Genomic DNA, 9,978 nt, shown 5'->3' on the forward strand with positions numbered 1-9,978 from the left:
AAAAAATAAAACCTTCCTGTAGTTCACATGTAAGGTGGGCATGTGTGGGATCCTTTCAAATTCAGTTTATTTTTACATAGTATCTTTCAGACATTGCATCTCACGTGGCTTTAAAGTGAGAGAGAAAATATGGAGAACAAGCCACAAAAGATGAGAAGTTCCAAGAGATTGGGAGGATGGGGGGTGGAGAGACAGGACTCCCTCAGCAAACAGCTGTGGTTTCTCTTTATGAGTCTTGAGGCGACTTAGAGGACAGAGAGGCGGTGAAGAGAATGCATTTCCAGTAATTAAGGCACAGGATTCTCAAACGAAGGACAGTCTGTAGGAAGATCCACTACAAAACTCAGAAGATGTGGATCCTATTTATACTGGTCTAAGGTCAATGGAATTACTCCCAAATGACACCAGTGTATGTTAATTTACAATCAGGGCCAACATATGCATGGGCTTTAGAAGATGCTTTTACATGGGCCATTCCCCTTCCTGTTGTTCTACCACTGGGGGCTAAGGAGGGGGGAGTCAAGCAGGAGTCACGTAGAGGTCGGAAACTGCCTTGGAGTCACTTTCTTTAGTGAAAACAGCCGTGAGAAAGACCAAAGGTGATGAAGACACTGGTAGATGTCCCTGTGCCAGAAACCTGGATCCGAATTCCAGAGCTGGAGTCAAACATTGAGTCTCTATGGTGGGCAGAACAAAACCCACAGCTCTGAACAATCCTAACAGAGGTGCTTGGAATTAGGATCAGTCACTAATTTGGGCCTTGGGGTTCAGATTCAACTCCTTATAGAGACGTGGATGAGCTGTGAACTTGGATCAGAACCCAGCAGTGGGGTTTGCATTCAGGAGGTTGGCCCATCTCTAGAATACGTCATAAACCAGAAACAGTGGTACTGTAGAAGAAGAAAGATGATTAAATTAATTAATTATTAAATATAATAATCTCCTATAATACTTACAATACAACCAGCTATCACAATGTCAGTGGCTTCCAACATGTCTCCATGAGTTATTATTTGGGCTTGCCTTTATTTCCTAAGCAAAACAATAGCATCCGGGTCACGGCAGAAGCTGGGGAACCTACACATTACAAGCCATGCTATTTGCAATGACAGCCAGCAGCATGTTCTCCAGTTACCATGGCAATGCTGCCAAGGTTCAGCTAGTTTTCTTCCACCTGGATTTCTGCTGTTTTCATTTGTTGCTTCATTGGCCATGCCAGCACACGCCAGGCCTCAGGCCTCGCCCATGAGTAGGCTGCGAAAGGGTTAAGATGCCTTGATGAAAGAAGGTTCCTTATGCTGCCATGAGGCTCACGGTCACATTGCATAAAGTCCTTGCTTAGGAATAATAGCATTAGAACTTCTGTCACAACAGAGGTAAAACTGAAATCAGCCAGCAGATACTAATAAATCCTCAGCTGTCTCTTCTCATTAGTCTTAATCACAGGGAAAAACCCAAAAGGCCTAAACCATTTTTGTCAAGCGAGAGGGAGGGGAAAAAATGAGTGTGTGCAGACAGCACTGTGGAAGGCTCCTTGTTAGCACCGTTATTTCTGCTACAGGCTCTCCAGTTTGGGAAGTCATATTTTATGTCTTCATCCTCGATCCTCTCTTATAGTATTCTACACTGATCCAAGCACTGCCATGCCTCAGCTACGCTGAGATGGATCCTCCAGCTCAGAGGTCAGAAACATTAGCAGGCCACTGTGCAGAGACTTTTTTTTATTTATTTTTTCCAGGCACATCCACCAACCACAGGACAGTCCCCAGTCTGTTGTTGTTTCTATTAGAAAGCCGGGGCATTCAGATGCAATAAAGTTTGGGCCTAACCGGTCATATTCACGTCTGCATCCATGTAAATACACCCACGCCATCTTTGTGCTCCCCATGTTCCACCTAGGTCACTGGAAGGGCCAGACTGTGTTACTCTTACTCACGTTGAGTGCTGCCGTGGTCCAGTAGTAGTCCCAGTGGGATGATTTGTGGAGGAAGGTGCGAGTCAATGATAGAGTAAAGCAGTAAAGAAATGTTCAAGCGGGCCTCTTTCAAAGGGGTTTGGAAGTATGGTTGCCACTTAAAGTGCTCCATCTTCATAGGAACTTTGCACTAATAGCTCCTTTGGATGTCAGAGGGAGCTGCAGATCAGAAACTATGAGCTGAAATAATCAGTGAAGAGAGAATGTAGTAAACAATCTCAAAAAGGCCAAAGGAATTAGTTGTCAACCAAGATCTTCTCCAAAGAAACATTCATGATCATTAAATGAGGGGACAGTGGCTATCCTAACCAGAAGTATCAGTGGCTTTAAAAAGGGAGGACCATGTCAATGGTAGACATGACCACCCTGTAGAAACTGATGGACTGGGGTTTTGGCACTGTATGGTGGGGAGCGATGGCTTCTTGATTCTCCAGCACTTCCTGGCCTCTGCAAGCTGTCTTTGGAGCAGCATTAATCTTAGCCCATCCAGAAGGCCACTTAGGCCTGGTCTATACTACAGAGTTAGGTTGACATAAGGCAGCTTACATTGACCTAACTGTGTAAGCGTCTACATTAAGAAGAAGCTCCCTCTGATATAACTCACCCCCTACACTGACTTAATAACTCCACCTCCATGAGAGGCGTAGCGCTTAGGTCGATGTAGATAGGTCAACGCAGTGTTGGTGTAGACACTGCATGGCTTACATTGCCATTTGCTGCCATTGAGAGGCCATCCCACACTGGCAGTTAAATTGGTGAGGACGCGCACTGCTGACAGAAGGAGCATGGTGTGGACATGCAAAAGCAATGTAATTACTGAGGTGGCTGTACATTGCTGTAACTGAGGTCGACTTAATTTTGTGGGTAGACTTGGTCCGACTCTCCTCATCAGAGAGAAAGCAAGCTTTGCTGAGAAGAGCGTGCAGATATTGATGCTGACCAACTGGTTCCGTTTTGGGGAGAGCTGTTCTTCAGGGCAGAGCATTGTAGCAGGAAACCCAAATGTCCTAATGATTTTTGTGGCCAGGCTGTTTAAAGCATTACTGAGACCACAGGGGCTGGCTTCCAACCCCCCATGCTCTGCCCCAGGCCCCGGCCCCATACAACCCCTTCCCCCAACCTCCCACCCCCACCCTGCCTCTTCCCGCCCCTGCTCTGCCCCAGGCCCCACCCCCACCTCACCCCTTCTCCCAACCTCCCATCCCTGCTCCACCTCTTCCCACCCCTGCTCCACTCCTGCCCCACCTCTTCCTGCCCCCACTCCACCCCCGAGCGTCCCCATCCCAGGTCCTCCCCCTCCCTCCCAGCGCCTTCTGCACGCTGCAGAACAGCTGGTCATGGTGGGTTGGCGGCGCTGGGGGGAGGAGCTGGCTGCGCGTGGGTGCTAAGCACCTGCTAATTTTTTTCCGTGTGTGCTCCAGCCCTGGAGAACCCGGCGCCTATGGCTGAGACACAAGCATAGTCTAGCCCCAGAGAAGAAGGACACATCTCAGGATGAGGTAACCAGACCATGTCTCTGTTTAGCTGCCTGGGAACCCCTCTGAGCTGGGGGAAAACGTTCAGCAATGCAGGAGGCTGGTCTCTTGGATGCACAGTAGCTGCCTGCTCCTAACTCCTGTCTAGCCAGTAGCTGCATTCAGCCCCAGCAGCGCTCATGGCCAGGTCAGGAAGCCTTTTGTCCCTGGAGGCTCAGGTTAAACCTCAGCTGTGGCGTAGGGTATAAATACAGAGCTAGAAATGCGGCATATGTAAGCGGGGGAAGGTCCCGCTATTGTGGGGAACTGTCCTGGCTTATACACTACCCCAGTGAAATGGGCTAGCGAAAGGATTTGAGTCCTCGCTCCCACTCCCTTTACCCAGAGGCCTGCCTGCCCTCGAGGGCTCCCCTTCCACTCTCTTGTGGGGCAGAGTCCTCGTAACCCCAACAAGGCTGGGCCCAGGATTCCTGGGGGGCTCGACTCCCAACTTGTCATGGTCACTTAGGGCAGGGGCCAGGCTGTCCCCACTCTGGATGCTCTCTCTGCACTGGTTGCTTCCCTGACCCACTGATCGTTACATACAGTTCAAAGCAAATACAATTTATTAAAGAGCAAATCAATTTAAAAAATAAGGAAAAAAGGGAAAGGTTAAAGGAAAACAATAACCCCGCTCTGTGGCATGGGGACATCACAACCAGCGTCTCTGGAGTATAAGGGAAGTTCAGTCTGTTCCTCACACAGCCCAGGCCTCCTGCCCAGGCCCCGGCTGTGCTGCAGAGATGCTGCGGGTCAGACACTTGCTCTGGCGGTGGCCACACGCCCTCAGGCTCTAGGTGGCAGGACCCTTCTTCCCAGCATCAGCCCTCCCTGTCAGGATTACGATCCCCCTGTCTGGCCTGCAGGGCCTCTTGGCTGAGGGCGTCTCTCTGTGCTGGGCCTGCTGCCCAGGGTCCTCCTCGCTCTCGCCAGCTGCTCACCACACCCAGCTCCGGACTGCTCCAGCCCCAGCTCCAGCTCCACCACTCTGCCTCAGCATGGCTGCTGCTCTGCCTCCAGCTCCCTGGCCTGCTTCTCTGGCTCTGGTTGCTGCAGCTCTGCTCCCAGTGCAGGTCTGCTCCCTGGGCTGCTTCTGTGACTCTGCTCCCAGCACTGACCTGCTTCCTGGCCTGCTTTTCTGGCCCCTGCGGATCTGGCCCAGCTCTGCTCCCCAGCTCAGCTCAGGCCCCTGTTCTCTCCTTAGCTCAGCCCCACTCTGCCCGACCCAGGCAATTCCAGCTCACACAGAGGAGAGGAACCCCCCTGCCCCCCGGTCTCCTGACTCCCTGATTAACCTGCCCGCCCTGTCAATCAGGCTGACCTGGAGCATTGGCCTCTCCCCATTGTTCCTGGAGACTGTCAATTTCAGGGTCCTGATTTCCCATTGACCCTTCCCCTTTCTTTTGGTATTGGGAGCTAGCCAACCAAAACACCCCCACTGAGTTTTAGTAAGGGGCCAGCAATCCCCTTACACATACAAGGGCTGCATAAAGGGGAGTGAGGAGCCCTCCAGCCCTGGGCCCAGCCGTCAATACAACTGCCCATGCCTGAGACTGACACGCTGCCTTCCAAGAGCAACTTGCCCGAAGGGGGAGGAGGGGCAAAGTCGCATATGGTAGGGTTACCATATTTGTACACTGAAAAAGGAGGACACTCCATGGGGTCCCTGGCCCCGCCCCAACTCCGCCCCCTCCCCCCCCCCCCTCCCACCCCCCCCCCCCCCCCAGTCCCCGTCCCCACTCCCCCCCCCCCCTGCCCTATTGGCCCCCTTCCCCAAATCCCAGCCCCGCCTCCTCCCCTGAGCTCGCCACATTACCCATCCCTCCCAGCCACCCGAAACAGCTGCTTCCTCCCCGGGTTCCCACCACTCTCCAGTCCCTGCGCCCCCGGCCGGGCGCTTCCCCCGCGCAGCAGCTGCCGGAGCCGGGGGTCGGGAAGTTGCTTCGGGCCCCGGGCCTGCCCCCAAGCTGGGCATCCCAGCCCCAGTGCGCTCCCACCTGCGAGGCTGCACCCCAGCCACAGGCTCCCTCTCTGGCCGGGCTGGAGCAGAGAAGTGCTGCATGCGTGGCCCAGGCCTTGCCCCCGGGCTCAGGGGAGCCTCCACCCCGCTCCCAGCCTGACCCGGTGAGGCTGCAGCAGCTCAGGCCGGGCGGCTGCGGGAGGGGCTGCAACGCGGGCCCTTCCTGGGTGGGGGAGCTCGGGCTCCCAGGAGCTGCCACCCGCGCCGAGAAACTTTCCCCTGTGCCGGGACCCAGCAGCGGCTCCGCGGCGGGGGAGGCAGCCCCGGCTGCACGGACCACTGGCGGGGGGGGCTTCTTGCATGGTCGGGACGGAGGGGGGAGACTGAGGCTCTGCCGGAGCCGCGGGGGATGCTCGGAGGAGGGAGAAGCGGCCGCGGGTCCCACGCAGCTGCCTGCAGAGACGCCACCGCGGGCGCGGGGTTGCAGCAGCACGGGGAGGGAGTTTGCAATCCGCAGGCTGAGCGAGCTGACACCCCAAGAGGAGAGGGGGCAGTGGGTAGGGTTATCATACCTCCGTATTTTCCGGACGTTTATATATATTTAAAAAATCCTCCCAGACGGTGATTAACATCTAAAAAGCAGGACATGTCCAGGAAAATAAGGACGTATCGTAACCCTAGCATATGGAGAGTAGGCGGGGTCACAGCCCGCTTCCCCTCCCCCATGTGCGTGGCTACTGGGGGAAATAGGCAGCACTTATTAAAGGGCTGAAGCAAATTACTCCTTGACTGAGGAAGGCATGGGGTCTTAGTGAGGCAGAACACCTTCGGATGCCCCCAGTGGCTGAATAGCACCCGGTAGCCTTAACAGAGCTTGATTTGTCTCAGCTTGGGCCTTTGGGGTCAATCATCGAAACTCACAGGCTGCCAAAGCACCCACAGAATTAGGAATCTTCAGGACAGACCACGCTCAAGAGGGATCAGAACTGGAGCCCTTCTCATGCAATCAGCCCAATCACCCCTGAGGCCCGGATCTGAACCACGCTCACTCTGCTTTGGCGAAACCCAAAAGCGACCTCCTTGTGCCCAGTGGTGGGAAAAAAAAAAAAAGGCGCAAACTCGCCCCAACCAACCCCCATTCCCCAAGTGGAAAGTGGGTCAACTCCATTTACCCACGTTTATCCTTGACGACACTACTGCTTGTTCCTTCTCTACAGCAGAAGAGCCAGAACACCTACCCACCCTCTAACCTGGTCACTAGATTGCCCATCCCAAGGGTATTGATCAGATTAATTCTGCGCAACAAGCTCTTCAAAACTTCCCCTTGAAAGATATCCCATAGATGTACTGTTCTCACTATTAGGATATTTTTCCTAAGGTTTAACCCAAACTTCCCTTTTTATAATTTCTTCTTATTCCTGCTAGTAATTTCTCCTTTAAGAATCCTACACACTTGTTCCTCTGCTGCTAGAGTAGACAGTTATATCGCCTCTTAGTCATCTCTTTGCCAAGCAATTGTTAAGCTATAATAGCTTTGTATGTTGTAAAAAAGGATTAGACAGTGGTGGGTGGGTAGAACTCTGATTGAAGTATGTGGCTCTGACATAGAGGGTCTGATTTTTAAGAGCTTCTTGCCCCGACAACCATGTGGGCACAATGGTGTCACACGTATCTACCGGTCTGACTGTGACAAGTCAGGCAGGTTGGTGCGTAAGAGCAAGTGCAAGTGACAGCATTTATCTGTGCTTGCAAAAACACACTGGCAAAACGGAGACTGTTTCTGAAAGTTAGCCCCCGCGGATTGCGGAGAGCTCTGAATTTGCACGTGTGCGTGTTTGCACACCCAGTTACTGGAGCTGCGCACAGACAATTCAAGCAACAACCCAGTCTACACGCGCACATAAGGGGGTTTATACAGATGACTGACATTTTGCATTTACGTTAATAGGACACCCTTTAAAAACATGACCAATGACTTCCATTGCTGTTGAAGTACCCTAGTTTGCCTGTATGCCCCACTTAGTTTGCAGCGATGTTTAACTATAAACCAATGTTTACTAGCCTTAGTTAAGACACAACTGGACAGTCACTCAGAGGCATCAGAAAGAAATAGGGTTGCCAGTTTTGGTGTATTCCTGATGTATTCCTGGAAGTTTCATCACGGGACATAATCTTTAATGAAAGATGAATCTTTAATTCCTGGAGACTCCAGGACAATCCTGGAGGGTTGGTAACCCTAATTTCCCAGGCCAGAGGGTTCCCACACAATTGTATGCACTGCACGGTGAGGCCGTGGCTTACACGAGGAGAGAAAGGAGCCTGACTAAGGGGAAGAAGGCCTTCCTATTTCTATCCTCTCCTGAGGGTCTCTGCAATAAAGCCAAGACAGGTCTAACCTTTCCCCAGGAAAAAGGGTTAACTATTTCCCTGGTGGAGTCGGCGCAGCCTGTCAGGGAAGCATGAGGATTTATAGGCATTTCAAGAGAATATTGGAAGCCAAAAAAAAAAAAAAAGTAAAGCAACTAATTAGGAGTCAGTTGTTGGTCTCACATTGTATCACAAGCTGTTAGGAACTGACGAGCTGCTAAATTCTTTTTTTCTCACTGCTAAATGAGATTAACCTCTGGTTACTTATGGATAGGAACCAATTTTGCTGGAGCACCCACAGAAAAAAATTAGTGGGTGCTTAGCGCCTACCAGCAGCCAAGCACCCCCCCATCCCCGCCCCCCAGCGCCTCTCACTCGCCGGCGGCCTCGCTGAGCAACTCCTTCCCCTCCCTCCCAGCGCCTCCTGCCTGCGGCGACATGCAGGAGGTGCTGGGAGGGACAGGGAGGAGCAGGGATGGGGCGCTGGGGGGTGGGAAGAGGTGGGGTGGGGATGGAGCGGGGGAGGGAGGACGTGGGGGGGCCTTGGGGAAGGGGCAGAGCAGGGGCAGGTATGGAGCAGGGGCAGGAAGAGGCAGGGGGTGGAGCAGGGTCTGGAAGAGGTGGGGGGGTGGAGGTTTGGGGGAAGGGGTGGAGTGGGGGGGGCTGAGGGGGAATCGAGCACCCCCCAGGTAGAGAGGAAGTCAGTGCCTGTGCTCTCCAGGACACCCAACGGAGAGCCAATACAACAAACACAACCCAAAGGAGTTGCTGAAACACTAGGAAAAGTTAATGGCCTAGGCTGGGGCACTCCCTGTGCTCTGCTAACAGGGGCGGTTCCAGGCACCAGCGCACCAAGCGCGTACCTGGGGCGGCAAGCCGCGGGGGGTGGCCTGCCAGTTGCCGCGGCTTCGGCGGCAATTCCCGCAGGCATGCCGCCGAATCTGCGTTACCAGCGGACATCCCGCAGGCACGCTGCCGAAGGCTGCCTCACTGCCATGCTTGGGGCGGCAAAATACATAGAGCCGCCCCTGTCTGCTAATTTAATGGTGCTGGAATTACATTGCCTTAGCTTTTCCACCAATTGTCCTCAACAGCTACAAGAGCCACAACCCAGCAATGCTGAGACAAACAGCGCTCTGATGCAAGGTTGATTCAGTGGAGTATATGGGCAGGGCCTCCTGGGAGGAGGCAAAGGGGGCAGCTTGAGAGGGTTCCCAAATCGAGTGGCATTGTGACCTGGCACATGGGTCCCAAGTCCACTCAGGTTTGGCCTGGCTGCCATGACAGAGGGGAGGCCAGGCCAAGCTTGAGTGGTGCTACGGGGCCTGGAGCTGGGAGCTGGGCCCAGCCCCACAGCATGGGAGATGAGTGTGGGGTGAGCCTGCTCTGCAGCTCACTTCCCACCACCCCCATTTCCCCTATTTTTTGGGAAGGGTAAGGGGACCTCTGAACATCTCTGTGTGACCCTGGATCCAGGACAGATCCAGAGACACTCTTGGGATCGGATGTGAATGGCAGCAAAGCTTTCTGCTCGCGCAAGTGTTTGTAATCTCATTCCAGTGGAAACAAGTCGGAATTCAGGACTAGTTTTCAAATGATCCTGATCAAAGGGCAACGGCCATTTAGGATCTGTCTACACTGCAATCGGGAGGTGTGACTGCAGCACAGGTACACATACCCTAACTAGCCTTGATCTAGCCGGCCTGCTAAAACTAGTAGCAAACCCATGGCAGTTTGAGCATGTGTTCAGGAGGTTAGCAGGGGCATGCACAAGAGGGAGCAGGAGCATGGCTCCCCCCAATCAGTGGAGGCACAGAACTCCTCTGGGGCCAGGGCAGAGAGAGCGAGGTGGGGAGAACCAGCTCCTCCAGCTGCAGGGGATGGGGGAGGAGAATCAGCTCCTCTGGCCATGGGGAGAGGGAGAGGAGGACAGCCAGCTCCTCGGGGCATGGAGAAGAGCCAGCTCCTCTGGCCGCAGGGGGCACAGAAAGTGCCCCTCCAAAAGCGGCCAAATTTGTATGCCTGTGCATGCCTCTGGTGGTTAGCCTGTGCAGTTGCAGCCACACTGCTATTTTTAGCAAGTTAAATTGATCCAAGCCGGCTCCGGTTTTCCTACACGTGCTGCAATCACACCTCCCGATTGCTCTGTAGACATAGCTCAG

Source organism: Terrapene carolina, unplaced genomic scaffold (genome assembly GCF_002925995.2).
Source record: "Terrapene carolina triunguis isolate 2854851 unplaced genomic scaffold, T_m_triunguis-2.0 Scaffold173, whole genome shotgun sequence".
In the NCBI taxonomy this organism is placed as follows: Eukaryota; Metazoa; Chordata; order Testudines; family Emydidae; genus Terrapene; species Terrapene triunguis.